This window comes from Wyeomyia smithii, chromosome 2 (assembly GCF_029784165.1).
Source record: "Wyeomyia smithii strain HCP4-BCI-WySm-NY-G18 chromosome 2, ASM2978416v1, whole genome shotgun sequence".
In the NCBI taxonomy this organism is placed as follows: Eukaryota; Metazoa; Arthropoda; class Insecta; order Diptera; family Culicidae; genus Wyeomyia; species Wyeomyia smithii.
This window is the reverse complement of record NC_073695.1, coordinates 201172051-201193173: the sequence shown is the minus strand read 5'-3', so window position 1 is coordinate 201193173 and position 21123 is coordinate 201172051. Positions and strand designations below refer to the sequence as shown.

The following is a 21123-nucleotide window of genomic DNA, read 5'->3' as shown; positions in this document are numbered from 1 at the left end:
TTTTACCTCAAATCGGAAAACTGATGAAGAAATAAAACCTAACTTTAGGCTGTGTGAGCCCCACTCCGCAGGAGTTCACTCCGCGTCTGTTTTGGAGCACCTAAGGCTCGCGCTAAGAAGTGTGCTCATTAATACATGAGTATGGAACCGGTATGCTTTACTCGGGGGCCGTTTTGACCCCATATTCAACCTGCCCTCGGTCTATCCACGGCGGGAGTACCATAAAAAGGCACAAGTTCTCGGAATTTAAGACGCAACGAATCTGGCTCGTAACCATCCAACCAGTGAATGGGTACTGTTATGTGTAACTGTTGTCGGTGCCATGCCACTTGCCGAGCCACGAGCACTTGAACAGCATCGGATTCCGCGTGTAGGTGTTTGTGCAGGAATGGCCACTTTGCTGATGGCCGAATTTTCGCTACCGCTCAACGACAAAAGGTTTGCCCAAGGTGAAACGTTCATCGTATTTATTTGTCAAATGTCACGCGAGTTTATACGGGATCAACGCGATTAACTTTAGACAGGCAAACCTGATTTGCCTGAAAAGAACGTATAACTGTCGCTGTTGTTGCTACCATCGACAAATCTTCCATTCGCTAGTGTAGACAGACATACCGGTCGGTGCAGTTTCCCAGACAGGCAGGTATTGCATACAAAGGTAGTACATACAACTTTATCCCAACTTTGTAGTGCACGACGATCTTCGCCGTCGGTTGTCGACTGGTTGCGGTTTCACTTCGATGAACCCCGTGTGCGCAATGATTTCAGCTGATCTCTCCTAGATTGTTACAATCAATTGCACAAGGTACTTCCACTTATCCTTTCCACTCGTTATACTTGTCTTTCTCTTCCACACCCACAAACCGAAAGATGTGTTTCAATGCAGTTTCCACTCGTCGTCTTTTTGATTTCACGTCTACACCAATCTGCCGCATCCACGACCAACGAAATCCAAACCCCGAGCAGCAGACACACAAACTATTGTTTCTGTTATAAATTCTATTATTTCCACAGCTTGCCGGCTTATGGTATCAGCCAGAGTAATAATACTATAGGTGCGCTATTGTTCACAAATCCTCGCACATACACGTATCACGGTGAACGGAGAATTTGAATAACGTTTCTTGCTTCACATCTCTCATCAAAACAATAGGCAATTTATGATTATCTCTCCCTTCTCCACAAATTGACTGCATACCGCTCGACTCATTTCTCCATCATCTCCCCCATGCTTGAGTTAACGAAATCAAAAGCTTGGCATGTTTGAGGTAAAAGTAAAACCGTAACAACACATTCGTCAGCTGTGAATTTTGAACCGCAAAAGTATTGTAAAATAATGTGCACAAATTAACACAATCGTTTCAATTTCATGGCGGCACACACTCAGCGCAATCACAAACTAAAATAGTAAAACTAACGGAGGCGGACACCAATTCGGATTCAAACTTCGTCCCAAAACCAGAAACCACCTATCAACGAGTCCGATGTACGATATTTCACCCCAAAACCCGATTTAAAGTGTTACACCGCCTAAACCCGACAATGGTTGACCACAAACTGAAGTTTGCTTGGTCGTTCCCCATGCTCCCACTCTCTCTGTAGCTCCGTTTCTCTCATGCGGGTGTGCTCTTATTCTCCCGTCCCGGTTCTCTTTAGCGCAAGAGGCAAAAAAATTACTGAAGTTAAAGTGACTATTCAGCAGTTTGTAGCCATCAAAACACCGCAGCCACGCACTACGAAATGAGAATGAGAACCTTTTGCATGCAATACTACGCCAGCAGTCGCGGTGTCAGACAATTCAAGTTTAATTCCGAGAGAGTGTTCAGGAAACTTAAATTTTCTCTTATCTGGGAAGCAGCTGTTTTGCAACCATGAAACATAATAGAAGAGAAAAGCTCAAGCAATGGATAAAAAATATGTTGAATCGTTTGCGAAAGCACTCTCGTGCGGAAAAGTATTGTAATTTTATTTAAAATACAGTACAGGAAGCAAGTCATGTTCTCGACTGAATTTTAGCAAAATAAAATTTTCTACACAGCCTAAAGTTTAAGATATGCATTATAAATACAAACAACCATCATGGTTCGAGCTCAATTTTTAACCTAGAATTCAGATGAAGGACAGCGTCGAAATTACTCATTTTGTCTTTAAACAACTAGAAAGTTGATTGCGAAAATATTCAGAAAAAGCATTGCAAGAGTTTTTTGAGTTTTTTTACGACGTTAGCTCGTACGTTTTCTTGATATTATATAAAAACAAAACAGAAAAATTAAAACATCAATACTTTTGATTGAAGTGGAGCTGAAGTTCTATGAACTCTTGTAGGTTCCATATGTCCCAATCCACCCACATTAAAGTACGGCAAGCATATGTTACAGTAGGTTTACATAAATTAAGAATACTAACTTTTTTGTGTTGAGAGATAGAGGAATTGTTTATTTGGCAAAGTTTTGGAACGTGCAAAAATATGAAACTTTGCTAAACAAACAAAATTCCTATTTTCATTGGGTACAGAGTTACAGAGTATTTTATATAAAAGTTAATTAAAAGTTAATTTTTTGTACTTAACCTTTGTTAGTTACATTTTACAAGAAAACGTTGTTCTAAAGAAGCATTTGGGCATTCAAAACATACGTTTTTGTTGAAGTCCAAACATCTTCAGGACCTTGCCTTATGTTATAGCATATTTCGGCTTATTTTTTTGATAAATTTATCATCATATAGAATAAAAAGTGAGTGGATTGGGACGGATGGAACCTATAAAAGTTTTGAGTCCTCGAGTTAAACTTTGGGAAAAAGTATTGACATAATGATTCCACTTGCCCCTTTTTACCTTATACGTTAAGGCAAAAGTATAAGTCCTGGACACGTATGGTCTTCAACAAAAACGTGTGTTTTTTATGCACAAATGCTTATTTAGAACAACATTTTCTTGTAAAATGTAACTAAAAAAAATTAGGCAAAAGAAACTTACTTTTAAGTTACTTTTATATAAAACACTCTTTAACTCTGTACCCAATGAAGATAGGAATTTTGTTCGTTCAGGGAAGTTTCGTACTTTTGCACGTTCTAAAACTTTGCCAAATGAAATATTCCTCTATCTCTTAACACAAAAAAGTTAGTATTCTTAATATATGAAAACCTACTGTAACATATACTCGCCGTACTCTAATATGGGTGGATTGACGCAAATGGAACCTACAAGAGTTTATAGTGCTTCAGCTTTACTTTAAGGAAAAGTATTAATATCATGATTCTACTTGTTCCTTTTTAACCTATACGTGCTTGAAGTTAGCGAAAAAATAAGCTAAAACATGATACAACTTTCTAATGAAAAGTCCTGGAGATGTATGGTCTTTGGTAAAAATAGGCTTTGTGTGCCCTAGCAATTCCTTCGAACAACACTTACGTGTTAAATGCAACTAACAGAAATTAAGCACAAAAAACTAAATTTTAAGTATGTTCCATATAATATACTTTATAACTCAATTGTTCAACAAAGTTTCATATTTTTGAATCTTTCATAACTTTCCTGAATAAACCATTCCTCTATCCCTTAACACAAAAAAGTTTTTTTTTCATTTTTACTATAGTAAACTTTCCATAATGTTTGACAATTTGCGATTATGCGGGTCATTCATACAAATAATTGTTCCCAAGACGTTATTAAGCTAGGATGAAGTTGAAAGGCGCTATGGAATTAAGTTCCGCTTTTTGCCTTACTGGACTACTGTACAGCGGCGCTCTACTGTATTGTATGATACTGTTGTCATTACACGCATGTTTTCTTTCAAGACATCAGATTTTGTTAGGCACTAGCAACAGGTTAACAAATTGTTCAAGAATTCGAGACGAATGACCAATACATGGATAAAGCCTCGTTAAAATAATAAATAAATAAATAAATAAATAAATAATTGTTCAAGAAAGAGGCTGTTTCAAACTTTTTGAAGAACGTTTACCTTCATGTCTCTACACGTTGTTGCAATGCCTTTCTGGTTCTCCGCGAAATTAATGTGGGAAAGCACTCGAAACTATAATCGCGAGCGTTATTTTTGATTATCCGTTGTTCATCGTTTTGAAAATATTTATATATTATTAAAGTTCGTGTAGTGTATGCGTGTGACTCTTTTATTCCATTACAGGTCGGACTCGATTATCCGGAGACTCGATTATCCGGAAACTCGATTATCCGAAATTTTAGACTCGATTATCCGGAATTTTATTTTTTTGGTGTTGGTTTTTAATTTTTACTACGAAATTTTACCTTTACCATCCCTTCTGGCATACTTAAGGCCATTTATGTCACTTCCGGCATGTTTGGGACATGTTCAATATAAGTGAAAATAATCGATGCCCAATTTGTTTTTTTGCTTCTTAAGATTTTACCACTTTTCGCCTCAGAAATAATTTGTGGTTAGGCCACTGAATCAAAAAAATACAATAAGAAAGAGGAAAAACTTATTTCATGTTCGTTAATAGCAAATTTGAATATTTTTTCTGTGATTCGATTATCCGGAAAACTCGATTATCCGGAATGAAAATTTTTTTGATGTTCCGGATAATCGAGTCCGTCCTGTATTAGCAATATATAATGCTAAATCAAGAAAAGAGTTGCTGTTAGCTTCTGAAAAATATATTTTTTAAATGACCATTTTCTGCGAGTGTCAATATTAGAATTTGCAGTAGCAAATCAAAGGGGCATGTGTTTTTTGAGAGAAAAACTATCGTACTGCCTTACTATATTTACTGCCTTTTTTCAGTTTTCTAGAACCAAATCCAAGTCCCCTCCAATTTTCCACGTACCTCGACAACTTCGGGTGTTGCTTTTGATTCGTGGCATTCTAAGCACAATCTTTTTGGTTCGTGCCCATCGCCCTTATTCACAGCAAACGAACAGTTCTCGAGTGTATGTACTGTTTTTTTTATTTTTAAAAGAATAAAATTATCATGAAAAACGGTTTTTTTCAGGGTTTTAACAAGTTTATTAGTTGGAAATGTTGCTGTTGACCATTATTCTGCTAACTTGTTTTCTTCAACTAGCAGAACAATATTTTTGGAAAAAAAATCATGAACAATGGATCTAATCTATCGAAACTATCTGCGTAGCACTGAATTGACACTTCCTTACTTCCTCAGTGCTGTGACTTGATTCTACAAAGATTCAACCCATTACCACCTGCTTGTTCATCCGAACTTTGTAATCTTGTGGCTATGCTATAGGTTAAAATACATCATAATTTATATATTCTGAATTACGTCAAAGACGATTTGCGGGTAATGTTCTAGAAACTAGAAAAAAGTGAATTGAAAAACAAAAATAAAAATAAACGAAAATAACTTAATCTAAATAAGAGATAAAAAGGAAATTAATAAGAATCGCGAAAATCAAATTAGTTGTCGGTACTCCCTAACAATTATTTATATTTTTTCTCCAAAGTTACTACAAATATTAGATTCAGACATTGAAAATTATTTTGAAATTCTCTTCTATTTTATTTTTAGACCAGAATCGCAGCTCGAGACGAGGGAAAAGAAAATCCAGTGAATCACCGCTAGATCCAATTGCAGCAAGCTCGCCGTGCACTCAACGCGTCCAGTTAGGTTCGGCTTTCGTAGCAAATTTTACTGGCTACCGGGTGTATTGGAAAATTATTTTATAATTTTTTTCCTGTATGGACTTGCACACTGCGACGAATTTATCCGTGCTTGTGTGTGTTTGTGTTTTACCTTTCCTTTCACACGCTTACTACTACTCTACCATACAGCGCCCTGTTTCTCCTGCCAAATATCACCAATTATATATTCCTGGGGAAGTTTCGTCTGGCGTCCTTCTGGCCAGTTTTATTATAAGAGGGATTAAATTTGTTAGTCACACCAAGGGATTATTGAGTTCAGCGTGAAGGAAGGGTAAGTTGTGGGGGAGCCTGAGAATAAACCCATGTTTAAGTCCTTTTTTTCTGACATCCAATGGCCTGATTCTACTAAGATTCGAACCCACGACCGTCTGCTTGACAAATCGGGCTCTGTTACCTTGCGGCTACACAGCTCCCTATTATTTTATGATACCCTCACAGCATGAAATCACATCAAAACCACCCTGCAGGTTTGTCTTCTAACATGCGAGAATCTCTAGCGTGTACGAGAATATCTTTCACTGCGAAAACAACTATTTGAGAAGCTTTTGAATAACACCATGGCGGAGGCTGAAATATCTCCCCTGAGCGATAATAAACTAAGGTGAGCTTTCTCACACAAAAGGTCATTGGCTCAATAAACACACAACAAAGCTGGCTGCAGTGCCTTTACAGTGTGTATTAGGGTGCCAGCCAAAATGGTCATCTCGAATTTCAAAAAAAAACCCTATACAAAATGTAACACCCCGTGCAAAATTTCAGCTCAATCGGACTTAAAATGGGGTGGCGCAAAGCGATTGAAGTTTGGCTTTTTTGAAAACCGAAAAATCACCCAAGGGGGGGGGGGGGTACGTGAGATTTCGGTTTTCGAAATTTTTTTTTGATGCCAAATGACTTAAAAACGCATGAAACGTCGAGAATTGGTGTCATCTAAAAAAAATTTTTTGCAAAAATTTGCTCTCTGGGACTTAGTCGTTTTTTCAATTGTGGAAGGCGGAGTTAAAAATTTTTAGAATTTATCTTTTGAAATTGATCACTAGTCTCTCGAAATAGCTTGTATAATGATATACACAATAACTAGCATCGAATACATTATGTTTCATTAGGGTGGTTCATAATCTTCCAAGTGCAACATATTACTTGTTCGAATTCATGAATAATATCACTGATGGGTGAATAAATCTGAAACCTAAATAAACACAACACGTCACTAAAGCAAAACCGAAAGAAACAGCGAAGCCCCACCGTTCGCTGCCAATATTCTCTGAAAACGCGCAACCATTTGCGCTGTTCTCTCGTTTCAACGCATCTCTCGTATTCGTGTTTCTGCTTGGGGCACTACCAAGCAAAATCTGTGCTAATACCGTTGCATTGGTTTATGCACGCTCTCTGATCTGAGTGAAGGTCGGATGATGATGCTGCGGAGAAGAATTTCAACCATACACACACGAGATACAACATTGCAAATCGTATGTCGAGGAAAAACAAAGACAACAGACAGCCATCGCGTAAATTGCACCCCGACAGGTTTCTAGCGAAGAAGGCACAAAGTCGCTACGTATCTTACGAAAAACTACAAATGCATAAGCTACTTCACTGGATGGATGGGTCCATCGTATATACGTACACATAATGAGCAAGAGAAGTTTTATGTGAAGAACAACATGTGATGTGTACAGAGGCATGAGCTGAGCTGGACGAGAAAAGGTGCTTATTGCAGAATCAATACTCGCTTGGCTCATTCACCGCATCATCGCGCGATGCTGTGAAGGAGGATAAGGTTTAGCCACTACACTGCTAAAAAGTGTTTCTTTATTCTTTTCATTTGGCTGCTGGTGCTGCTGACGAAAAATACTGACGTTTTGCTTTTTTTCGTTGTGTGTGGGCTGATTCGTTTAGCACGCCATCGTATCGTATACCCGGTGACGACGCTCGAGATGTTGTAAAAGGTGTGAATGAAAGAAAATTGGGAAATCAACGAAACAAAATTATATGTCCAGGTAGAGTGTATATCGAAAAATAACAAAAATTGACAAGAAATGAGGAAGTTAAAATAATGAGAGTTGATAGTCTGAGCTAGTTTGCAATTGTAGTTAATGCCACGTCAATAGTACCATCAGCTCCGAAGTTGATCTAAATCCAATATCGTCTCTGTTCGATGTCGGCTTTAGAAATGCTCTCACACATGACCAACTTTTCCTATCCCTTTAACTTTACTTTTTTGATGTTCCTTAAAAGTCTCATTTTTGAAATGAGCAATTCAAAATGATCAATCACACTGAACCAACATAAACTAATATGAAATTTTGGTATACAAAGATACGATCTCATGTACATGGATAGTTAGGAGCGAGTTGTTGAAGATGGGCATAATTTTGTTAACAATTAAGACAATTTCAACTTTGATAGTGATTTTATAATTAAACAAGGACATGGCTGAGAAACGATTCATAATCTTTTTATTACAATATGTTTGCTTTGTTAGATTTTCCACTAACTGTTGCTTTGATACCCAAAACAGTTGCAAAAAGGCCAGCTTCAGGAATCAGACGTAATTTTCAGAATTCAACAGCATGCTTTCCAGCCATTTCCAGCCGACATGAACCGTATGCTTTGAAAAAAAAAAACTCGAAGATGCCAACGTTCGCACGATGATGGATCTCTCCCATACTGCCCAATCAAGACTAGATTGATACCCTTCACTGAAGTTGAATTTCTCATTTCGGAATCGAGAAAGGAGAATGAACTTCGAGTTCTCTGGAAAGCCGAACAACTAAAAATGAAAACGGAATGTGTTTAGTCACGGTTAGCTCGACCCTTGAAGCGGAATGATTTTTTTAAAGGGGAAAAATAATGCACAGAAGAAATCAATATCCCAAGATCCCGAATTTAAGAGCACACCCTGCCTAAGGCTACACTGAACACATCGATGGCAGGGAAGCCCGCGCGATACGGAATTCCGTAAAAATAAAAAAAGAAATCGCCCAAGAGTACCTACAGCGACGGACATTCGGTTCTCTTCTTATCGTCCTTGCGGCCCACTGGTTACAAAAAGAGAATGCGACAGCAACAAGAAGATGCAACATGAAACCGGGAAGGTGCAAAAGGTTTCATTCTTAAAATAAGTAAGTGCCGCTTGGGCGTCAGGTTTTTCTTCCGAGCGATGCACAAGGACAGTCCTTCGCAAAGAGTAAACGAAGATTATCTTCTGAAATGGACACACTTTTTTATACTAATTATCTTCATTGTAAAAAACAGGCTACCTTCATAGTGTTCTGTGTCTGTTAGAAGTAGAAAAAAATCTTTTTTGGGACAAATGAAATTAAAAGGTTTCGATAATAAATTCCAAGTGCCCAAAAGTCAACGCACTGCCCATTTTTATTGGCTTCTGCATTGAACGCTGCTACCCCCGATGTTATCTAACATATACCGGTCGCAGGCCAGTGGCCGTTCATTCGTGTCTCAAATTTGAATTTAAGGTTCAACATCACCAGTAAGTGTACTACCAGTCCTGTTAATTCTCTGCTGTCAGTTACATGCATTGCACACAAGACTTGTCCAGGGAGGAATATCCGAAGATCCAACCGCCCTAGGGCATAAATACTCGGTCCAGTTATAGCGAAGATAACGGAGAACTAAAAGCTCGTGCTGTGTCCCTAAGGTTTTCGTACCGAGTTCTCATATCGGTATGGTGATGTATTGACCACCGTTGACTAGGGTGTTCTAGCATTTATTTATACCAACTTAGATTTGTTTAAAATATTGACTTAACAAGTTTTAAAATTGGAACGAAGTTGTTCAAAACTAATGTGTCTATTTTTCACTTGATCATTGATCTAAAAACAAAGTGCAAAATGTTCGGGCACACTACCACGTGCTACAAGTGAATAGTCAATCACCTTTCGCCATTAAATTTGTTGCTTCCTTCTTGTGTGCTGTACTGTACTGCAGTGTTGTACAGCTATAAAAAAACACTGAATTCTCAATAAACCAGTGCGAGGCCAATATCTTACAGCTGTAAAGCGCTTCCTGTCCGGTCTTTTCGGTGAGCTTTGTCGGCGACGACACGAAGCTGATAACAATAATGCCACCAACAACTACCGAGTCCGTACTCCGAAGTGACCGACGACTCTCCATAGTCTTCACAGCTAGTCGATCCAACAAAAACTGCCAACTACCGCCGTGCGCAGTTCAATGTCTTTGCTCCCGCTGATATGGAAATGCTGCACATTCCTAGAAGCTGGCACCGCCCTAAAGGCCAGTTTGCACCAGTTAATGATGCTTCGCGTTTGCACAGTCTATTAAGCACGGCGAGTTATGCAGATACCAGGAACCGTGTGCAGAGACGAGGCCAACTTGAATTTCAAATTACCCGTAACTCACCGTCGTCATTGCCAGATTGCAGCAGCACCAGCAGACCAGCACAACAGCAGCACCAGCAGCAGTCAGCCCGGACGGGTTGAGCTAGAGCACATCCGAAGCTAAATGAGAGTGCTTCACACCAGGCTGTCACTTTTCGCGAATTTTCCTTCTTTCTTCGAAAACCACGCGCACATAAACATGTTTAAACATTGCCACGGTTCGATGACGAACAAGACAGTGTACAGCGGGTGATGACGATGTTGACAGATTTGAAGATTATTAAATGACACTTACCTAAAAAGAGAATGAAAAGAAGGAAATCAATAACCAAGAACTGTACATCTATTGCATTGGTTGGATCATTTTTTTGAATTTTTTTAAATACAAATAAATTAAAAGTAAATTGCAATTCTCCACAATTTAACAAGCAATATTATTAATATGATTTATTTTTCTTATTGTCAAGAGTTTTTGCATATTTTTGTTCTCGTGTATGGTATAATAATATTTTGTGCTGGTAATAAGAATAGGTTTAGTCCATAATATTTTGGGGTGAAAAACATTAGTACAATCATATTTCGCGATGAATCTTCATAACTCACTTCTTCTTGATTCTCGGTGAAATCACTGTTATATCAACGTTGATATAAAAAACGTTGAAAATTCATGAATAAATCACTCCAAATGCTCAAACCAGAAAAAATGAAAGATTCTAGCTATTCAACCATCCCTGTGAATTTTGGTGTCGCTAGCTATTACCGTTATTTTAGAGACTTAAATGAGTTTCCTCGTAAACGTAACGTTAAAGCGGCGAACCCGGGGAGCAATTTCTACGATATTCTCACGTAAGTTGGCAAGGGGTACAAAAATTCATAGGAATGGTTGAATAACTATAATCTTTAATTTTTTCCGGTTCAAGCTTGTGAAATGCAATTTTTTATTTTGTTGATCAGTGTTATCGATAAGGAACACAAATAATGTTGTTTCAATCATTTCTACTTTGTTTAACACATTATTAGTATTAAGAAAATTACCAGAGTAATTTTTTTTACTCAAAACTACAGCAAATGCTAGCGAATATTAATCAAATCAAGTAATTATCAAAACATTTTTCAAAATGAATGACTCAAGGTTCATTGTTTATGTTTATTTATTGTTATAAAAACCCGCAGCCAGCAATACAGAATATTCCAAAACGACACCGTCATCATAATACCTCAGTGTCACTACAGCAGCGGGTACTTTTTGCGTTGATGCTTTGCAGTATGCGTTACATTACCGCGAATTTCGTGGGAGTTAGCAGCAAACGGCAGGCGGCTGTTATCTAAAACCAAAAACGTGATCACATTGCAACACTTGTTCCCAAAAACTTTTCGCTCGCCACGTGATACCGTACGCGCATGCTTTGAGAAATTCAAAACATCGTACGATGCTATACCTACTTATTTCATTCTCTCGTTCTCCGGTGGGTTACAGTTGGCAAGCTGTTCGGCTCTAGAGAGCGTGTTGACTGATGCCTGCGAGGGGAGCAAATCAGCTGTTATTTATTTTTACCGCCCTATCTACAGTACCCAGCAGCGCCACCTCGCCCGTAATAAAGCGGTGGATCAACGTGAAATTAATCGCGTTCAGCCATTTCAGCAAAGAAGGAAGAAAACGAATCGGGACGACGTCCAACGATTTTTCACAATAGAAGCACTGATAAAAATCACACAAAGAATAAATTGTGAAGCAAGAGGAAACAAAAAATACACTCATTAGGATTACGTGTTTGCACTTTGCAAACCGATGCTGGAAACGCTGGGACGTGACGCGAATGAATTCGTTTTCCCAAAAATCGTATCGCGGGATAAGAATCGAATATCGGTTAATTACATCAATTGTCTGATACGTGATCACGATAATTAAGTGCGGCGTGGAGAGCCATCGAGGGGACATTTTTGTTTGCCTGTACGAATCTGTTGAAAACGCCGCCAAAAGCTGCCAATTAATTTATTCTGGGTTTCAGCTCCATAAACAGCTACAACACAATTCTGGCGTTTTGGAATGGCAGACTTTGTCAGTATTACAGTTATTCACCTTTTTGGATTTTTAGAGATGACATGCGCTGCATAGAAACCACGAGCAGAAAGTTTCATACATAATGAATATATTTCACAAATGAGATGTTATTCGTCAATCCAAAACAATAAATTGTTTTGGATACAGTAATAAACTGTATTCCAGCTGTCATCATTCTCAACAAAAACCTAATTCCCAGTCACAAACCAAAGCGCGAAAAACATGTTCTGGTATTGGCTTCCCGGCTCAGTGGGTGCTGCTATCGGCAGCCTTGAAATTGAAATGTCAACCCCTCAAGGACATTTTATTTATTGCTCACACGAGAGCAGGGTGCCAATAGTCTGTCGCTGGCACTCCGCTACTATTGCAATAATCTCGAGAAGGAACAAAATCGTGACAAAAATCACAGGAGGGTTGTGTGCAAAGCCACGACCGCAAGGTTGAAGTAGAATACTTTTACACAGCTCTACTTACGGCTATAAATTAACCTACGGCCGGCGTATCGGTTCGCGCCGCTTATCGCGTTTAGCCTGGCAGAGGCCTAATGCGCACGGCCAACACAATAGAAAGGTGTTTTCACATTGAAAATTAGACACGGCTTTACTGGAGTAAGTGTTGACAAATGCATCTACCGCTAATACCGCCGCTATCGTACGAAAAATGACGCGCGTCTAAGAACACCCGAACTGTTTCGTTGTGCCGCTTCCATTTACTTCCTTATTACATCGGCCTTAGGGAAGTACCGGCTGCACCTACCGCTGAGGCTGTTACCATACTGCTACTGGTACCCAAAGCTTTTAACTCTTCAAATTAAGTGTTTTATTTGTCCTCAAAAGAACAATCGTTCAATTCCATATCGGATATGATGCAATCGCATCTCTGTAATATTACCGACAGTAATATTCTTCTGAACAAAATGATCCTACTTTTCCATTAGAGGAAGTGCCGGCTGATGTACCGCAAAAATCTCGCCCGATCGCTCGCGATGGCGTTCAGCCTGGCAGAGGCCTGAGACGTGGTGACCAACCACAGGGCAAGTGATTTGTTTAATTTGAAGGCAGCCACAGGCGCGACCCGCTGCTATCCTCTGTTACTGCTGAGTGCCGATATCTGCTGTTACTGCTGTCAACGTTGTGGACGGTCCATTCAGTTCACCTTCCGACTAATGAATGTAGCTAGTTTTCCCAGAAACACTCTTTTATAGCCGAAGGGTGCTACGTAATAGACCACGCCTTTCAGTTCAAATTTACCATTTCCTTATGTTCTTTAGACGAATTATTCCACAATTCGAATTTGATTTTTGTATCCAGCGAATAAACACCGATGGTGCTCTCACACACGCAACGGTTTTAACCCGTATCTTATTGCGGTTTGTAACATCAAGCGATTTCGTTTGCTCGCTGTTGCGTGTTGCATCATGTCGCAACTGGGAGACGACGAAATTCTGTAACTGCTGATTGATTGAATCGACATCATATTAGCCCTGCATAGTCGAACTAACTATATATGTGGTCCCCGTGGCTCTGTGGTTAGAGATGTCAGTCGGCTAGCTCTCCCACACGGTTGTGATATCGGGTTCGATTCCCGATCAAGTCGAGGATCTGGAAATTTTCTCGACTCAGCACTGGGGCACGGTGTATCGTTGTACTTATCATACACATGCAAAATGTGCCAAAAACAATATCGATAACGAATTCTCTCAACTAACCTAGTTGATCGAGACCGCTATTAGCCCCAAGGCTAAGCGTGCGATATTGTGTTATAGTCGAACTAACTGTCTTTGTGAATGCGTTCTAACAGGGCAGTTTATTATTCAATGTCGGTTATGCTGATCGCAGCCTTTGCGCTGCCCCTACAGTGGGGGGTTTACTAAATAAAGTAAAAGTAAAAATTAGACAACTACAACAGAATTTGATTGCATCCCGCACAGAATGTCTGCTTGTGTTGATGCCAGAAAATTATTAACCTTCAATTATCTGTTTATTTGCCTTGAAAAAAGCATTTTGCGGTACAAAATCGGTTACTGATTACAACTATTGAGCTGCCCTAACATTGGGGGAATTAAGATACACGGACAACATGCACTATGAAAGCTATTTTACATTCAGTGAATTCGACGGGTGCGACAGATTTAAATTGCTAGGATGCAACAAAGAATGCTTGCTTGCGTTGACAAAAATTATTAACTTTCAATGACTTGTTCATTTGCCTTGGAAAAGGCATTTTGATTTCCAAAATTGGATTTCCTGATGGCAATCTTCATGCTGCCCCAACACGGGGAGAATAAAGGCTGTCTGGCGACACACGCTGAGAAAAACCGCGCTGCTCCTGAGACGTGGTGACCAACCACAGGGCTAGTGCTGCTGCTAAGGAAGGACGACTGCTGTTGTCGCTGTCTAGAACTATTATGAGCGGCTTCGGCTGAAACAGGCTCTTATATAGGCCAAAAAGCATGTTTTCAATTGCAAGGTATATGATTCTGTCGACCGTGCTTGGGAAGCAATCATATAACGACTAATCAGAGGTCGAATTTTTCGTTTTTACAAGGCTTGACTGTTTTCAATAGTACAATAGTGTGAATGATAAAATTACAATTATCTTATTTTGGGAAGAATCTTAGAAGATTTTCCAATCTATTGCTGCAAGAACGAAGGAAATCCATCGAATACTAACCGATTTATTAGCATTTGAAATTGGACATATTTTTCACTTTTTTCGGTTTTAGATTTTCATTTCACATCCCTATGTAGCTGAACTTCCTGAGAGAAGTATTCTACTACAAAACAACAGCCATTTTCATTGTACTTTTTTCCATACACGACGAGTGCATATCATTTAAGACTGAACACAATTGTATCTCACCTTCCACCCGTCATTCATTGAAAAAAGTGACCGAGAAGAGTCCAAAAGGAAGTTGCTGTTGTCAAACTGCAAGCGGCGAAACGCGCTTCAACAGTGACTCGGGTTTCCCGTGTCTATTTAGATCGCATATGCCACTTTTGCACACGCCATCAATCGGAGTTAAAAGCTTTTAGCGAATGACACGGAGATTAAATTTCAAATGCAGATTGAAATGGGCTAGTGCTCCTGAAATGGTAAACACTAACAGCGTATTACATTTGCATATTTGTGTACTGCATTCTACCTCCTCTCCGTTGGTTGCCAGGCGGTGAAACACTGTATGATCATAAATGAGCTAAATTTAGGCTCTACACTGACATAATCCTTTCTGGGAACACTAGCGAGATTGATTGATAATTACGCACCCATTATTGAGGAATCATTCCAAATAGTTCATATCTCATCTTTCCATGTGGATGAAACTCTACATCATCTTCCAGTTGGATGCAACTCTGTGGAAGCTTTCGTTCCGATTTGAAAATTCCTATTTGCTCGGGCATCACACGCACATCAAAAATTTTTAGCTGCTAACAAATTGGTCAGTATACTTTTAATGCGCTCCTTGAAAAAATTTTTTTTTGCATTTATTAATAAATTAGTTGACGAGAATTTTTAACAGTAAATTTATATACCTTAACTTTGATACAGTGATTCATGGTTCATAAGTTATGAATTTTTAAAGTGGGTGATATCGATCTATTTCGATTTTGAAGTAGAACTACGTGTCTCAGGAAGTTCCGCTACATAAGGGTGTAAAATAAAAATCTAAAATTAAAACAGGGCTTTGCGGGGGGGGGGGGAAATTTATCCAATTTCAAATGCTTATCAGTCGGATTGTAATTTTATGATACGAAATATTATATTACAGAAAACCATTGTTGAATCGCGGATTTTTAACTCTGATTGGCCGTTTAATACTTGCTTTCCCTAACACGGTCGACAGAATATTATAGTTAGTTTACCTGCTTCTGCTCGAACCAATCATTTTACTAGGGCATGGTGGCAAGGACAGTCCCAACTTTGTAGCACTACCAGCTGCTATCAGCGGGTAGTAACAGTGATCACGGTAACTGCTTCCGGCTCAGACAAATTATTATACCGTCAGTTTCGGGCAACACTGGCACAACTCAAAATTTTGTTTTTTTTTTTTGAGTTTTTGATGACGAACGATGTCAACTACAGTTAAGTTTCATCCCACGAAAACCCATTTCGCAATTCACAAAAAACTTTAACGTTATGAGTAGAAGTGTCTTTGCAGCTCAGATCGAAATTCTTTCATTAAGATAGTAAAAATAAGGTTTTACTTTGTACAACGTGCTCATAATATATGCATAATAGACCTTAAAATGTTTGATGAAAATACAAAATCTGAAAATTCAAAGTTTTTTTGAAATCCAGGATTCAGAAAGTTTTCAGTTTTCAAGATCCTGGTAATCAAAATCTGTCGGTCGTCCAATTGTCAGTGTGAAAACAGCTTTCTACCGCGTTGTTAGAGTGCCCTAATTTCTACTGTCGACATGCGATCAACATCATTTTCGATTTCCAAACTGAACAGCACTTGCCCTTCTAAGGACAAAACGGACAACAGATCAAAGATTAAATATTTTCTCGTTTAGTGTTAGAATTCGAAGTGTAATGCTATTTCAATCTGCCTTGTCAAACTCGGTGATGTTAGGTGATGTTGCATTCCATTATTTGAAATTCAGTAGAACTTTAACTCCTCTCTTGACGCAAAATTTTGAAAATATTCAAAACACTTCATTTAAAATGTTAGAACGCCTTAAACAAAGACGATTGAAAATCCGACTTACGCAGTAATTCGAACTCCATCCTAATGTCTGTTAGCAACATGCAACAGCGTAATTAAATGTTGCGTAACTGAGAGTGCGCTGCATCTTGTGCTAAAAAAAGCAAAGCCTTGGTGCTACATTCCAATTCGGAACTCGATCTTCTGTTTATTATACACAGACTTCACAGCCAACTGTTAAGTGTACAGAACAACTGTGGGATCAGCGCTACGATCCTACTAACACTAACAGTCTCTCCCGAGCCGAGACTCGAACCTACGACAACTGGTTTGTTAAGCCAGCATCGTACCTCGAGACCAGCTGGTAGGGTAAACAACAAGCATCTTGTGCTATGTGTTCCCAAAAAAACGTCGCTCCACACCGCAACGTCATACGAGTTATATTCTTGCGTGTGTGAGCGCTCAACAATGGGTCCTTTCAACATGATCTATGTAATAATCTGCTTCTAATAAAAAAATCATTTTACTTCTGGGTGGTGCGTCCGTCGGACGTAATGCAGTAACAGCAAGTTGCAACAAATGTAGCAGCGGCGGTTAGCAGCAGCGGGTAACAAAAACGGTAGCCAGCAGTAGAATGTAACAAACAACCTTATGTTGTTCTACGTCAACCTTGGGGTCGTTGCTTTGCATACAACCTTTCTGTTATTTTCCAGGAAAGAACACAGTCTTTATAAAATAAAAAAAAAAAATAAAAAAAATGTTATGAAATTTTATCTTCATAAAAATATTTTGCTTTATATCATAAGTGAAAATATTATGTGGCAACTAAGTTCTTGCTAATTGTCAATAGATGGCACTAGCATCAAGTGCTGGCGGACATATCTAAAACGTGATGAACCAAGCTCAGACATATGGGTAACAAATCCCGTGGACACAGTAGTCATTTTATCAGGGCCGGATTAAGGAGGTAGGGGGCCCGGGCCAGATATTTTCGTGGGGCCCTATTTCCTCAAAACAAATGAGGTGAAGAAGTTTCGCTTCACTAGAAGGCTCAAGACTAGAGGGGCCCCTCGAATCGAGAGACCCGGGGCATTTGCCCCCTTGCCCCCCCTTAAATCCGGGCCAGCATTTTGTTATGGCGTCATATACTTTTAGTTGTGGGAAAATGACTGATTTTGATAATCGTCTTTTGCGGGAAGTGTTACTTTTTTTTTCTTTCAACGAAAACGGAGCCTGAAGCGCATCGAGAGTTCAAAAAAAATTTTTTTTCTGGAATGACAAAATTATAAGCTACAACTTTGCCAAAGACACTATGCCAATCAAACAATTACCCATAGAGTGCTCTATTGGAGATTGAAAATATTTTTACAGCCAAAACGGTTTGTTTGACTAGCATAGTGTCTTTGGCAAAGCTGTAGATAATTATGTTGTCCTTCGAAAAAAAAAACATCTTGTGAAAACAAGAAGTAATTTTTTTTTCCAAACAATATGAATTTGTTTCTTGATTTCTCCATGATCAAAAAATTTTCAATTCTAGGTAATCTTTCAATGTTCAAAATAATTAGATTTTTGAAAAGTAGTTTTTTTGGATAATTATATTTATTTTTCTTTTAACTTTTTTCAAAAAAAAAACATTTTTTTTTCAGTGTATTTTTTTCTAAGACAAAATTATTATCTACAACTTTGCCGATTTGTAATCATCAATACCTTCCCAAAATAACATTTTTAAATAGCTTCTCAAAAATGAGTCGTGTTCCGAAAAATTATACCAATAGCACAAAATGGCATCTTTTGCCCATAGAATCTATGCAAAGTTTCAGCCAAATCAAAAATGGGCGAATAAATTAGTTGCTCGTTTCTTTGTGAAAATGCACTGCATAACAACGCTTGGCTTCATACTGCAAAAGTCGCTAAAATTTACATAGGAATCCTACTTGACCCGTTATATTTTCCATACATTGCGCCGTCTAGTTATTAATAATTCCATTACATGGCACATGGTCTGGCCGATCAATATTTCTGCTCATAAGAAGACATCGAAAAATAGTTGATTCCTTGATAGCCAAGACGGAAACATTTATTTTAACGGTATTCGAACTCTGTCAGAAATATGAGAAAAAGTTGTAGCCAGCTACAGGTAAATTCTTTTAATGTTCTATAGGTCACTTTTTGCCCTTCTCCTAGAAAGGTATAGCAATCATTTGCAAAACCGAAAGTATAAAAGTGCTCCCAAGGGCCGAATGGCATATATCACTCGACTCAGCTCGACGAGCTGAGCATTTTCTGTATGTTTGTGTGTGTGTATGTGTGTGTGTGTATGTGCAGATTTTTATTCTCACTCACTTTTCTCAGAGATGGCTGGACCGATTTTCATGAAATTAATTGCAAATGAAAGGTCTCATTGTCCCATAAGACCCTAATAAATTTCATTGTAATCGGATTTTTAGTTTAGAGGTTATGGTTCAAAATGTAAAAATCATGAAACATCATTATCTTGAAAACTACACAACCAATTTGAACAAAATTGATTTCAAATGAACGGGCTACTCGAAATACCCTTAACTTTCGAATTTCATAATCATTGAACTTGTGGTTCAAAAGTTATAACAAGAAACGTGTTTTGAAGACTACTTAATCTCACTCATGTTTCTCTGAGATGGCTGAACCGATTTTCATAAAATCAGTGTCAAATGGAAGGTCTAGTTGCCCCATAAGACCCTATTGATTTGTTTTGCAATTAGACTATTACTTTTCCTGTTATGTTTAAAAATGTGAAATCCATCTATGAAAAGGAACATATTCCGAAGACTACTTGAACTCACTCACTTTTCTCAGTGATGGCTGACCCGATTTGTACAAAATTAGTGTCAACTAATAAGTCTAGCTGCCTCGTAACACCCTATTGAATTTTACTGTAATCGGACTGTAACTTCGTCTGTAAAGTACCGAAATGTGAAAGTCACGAAACTCCATTATCTCGGAAACTACACAACCGATTTGATCAATATTATTATCAGATGAGCGGGCTAGTTAAGAGCTAACTGATGAATTATGATTGAACACGTGGTTTCAAAGTTTGGCTGCCCTATACGTTCCCATTTCATTTGATTATAATTGAACTTAAGCCACCGTTATGTATTAAATTGTTAATAAAACAACGAAAGTCTATTATTTCAAAGATTACATGACTTATTTGAACATAACTAGTGTCATACGAACAAGTCATCTCTCAAACTTACAAATAACAAACTTCATAACAATTTGATATGTGGCTCAACAGTTATGGAAAGAAAATAAATTCAAAGGCTATTTAAAACTATACCTGCTTTGATTGATATATGTGGTCTCAACATGATTTAAATGTGGTTTTGTACTATTTGAACGTTTCAAATTCATTGATTCCTTGCGATGTGTTTAAAGTCTGCAAATGCACGACGAATCGGCTATAGGATATGATCAAAGTCAAATAACAAATCGTTTGAAATGATTGGTTTTATCGAAATGACAACATCCTCGACTTTTGGCTTCTGTACATCGCCTTAATTCTGAATATATTCATATTGGGTGGTATTCTGACATTTTCAGCAAATTTTCTTTCATCAATCTGACACCGGAAATATTCATATTGAGAGGTATTTAGTTATTTTGGTTGTTTTACAGAAACTAACAGTGGTCGTCTTTGAATTCAAAATGGTGTCAAGGGTCAATGTTTGGTTTCTATGCATCATCTCGATCACGGAAATATCCATCTTGAGTATAATTTGGTCATTTTCGACTGTTTGCTATAGGTTGCCATTTAGCGATTCAAAATGGTGCCTGAGGTCAATTGTTAGCTTATTGCATCATTCTGGTTCCAGAGATACTCATATTGGATGGTATTTGGTTATTTTAGGCTGTTTTTCACAAACCGGAAGTCGCCATCTTTGATTTCAAAATGGTATTCAAAATAATTTCTGGCCTCTGAGCGTCATTCTGGTTGAAGAAACACTCATGTTGGGTGTAATTCGATCATTTTCCGCTGTTTCCCAGGGACCGGAAGTAGCCAACCTAGAATCCAAAATGGGGTCTGTGGTCGATTTCAGCTGCTGTGTATCATTATAGATCCGGAGATACTCATGTTAGACGTAAATCGGCCATTTTTGGCTGTTTTCCAGAAACCACAAGTTGCCATCCTACAATTCATAATGGTGTCTGAAGTCGATTTGTGGTTCCAGTGCATCACTACGATTCCGAAAATACCCATATTGGGTGGTATTTGGTCGTTTGCAGCTGTTTTTTCCGAAACCAGAAGTCGCCATCTTAGAATTCAAAATTGTATTTGTGGTCGAATTTAGCTCCTGTGTACCTTTCTTTATCCGGATATTATTATACTGGATGGAAATAGTCCATTTTTGGCTGTTTTCCAGAAACCGGAGT

The 21123-nt window shown here is 38.4% G+C and overlaps 1 protein-coding gene across 7 annotated transcripts in view; it reads right to left on the bottom strand.

Moving 5' to 3' along the window:
- The window catches only part of LOC129725424 (MOB kinase activator-like 2), a 229218-nt gene that overhangs the window by 158371 nt on the left and 49724 nt on the right, over positions 1-21123 (bottom strand). For 3 of the 7 annotated variants that reach the window (XM_055681250.1, XM_055681251.1, XM_055681252.1), the window contains exon 1: positions 616-1564. The exons of the other annotated variants lie outside the window; for them this stretch is intronic. The gene's annotated coding sequence lies outside the window, so the exon portion shown is untranslated. Of the gene's footprint in view, positions 1-615; positions 1565-21123 lie in introns of those variants that run through there. 7 annotated transcript variants of the gene reach the window in all.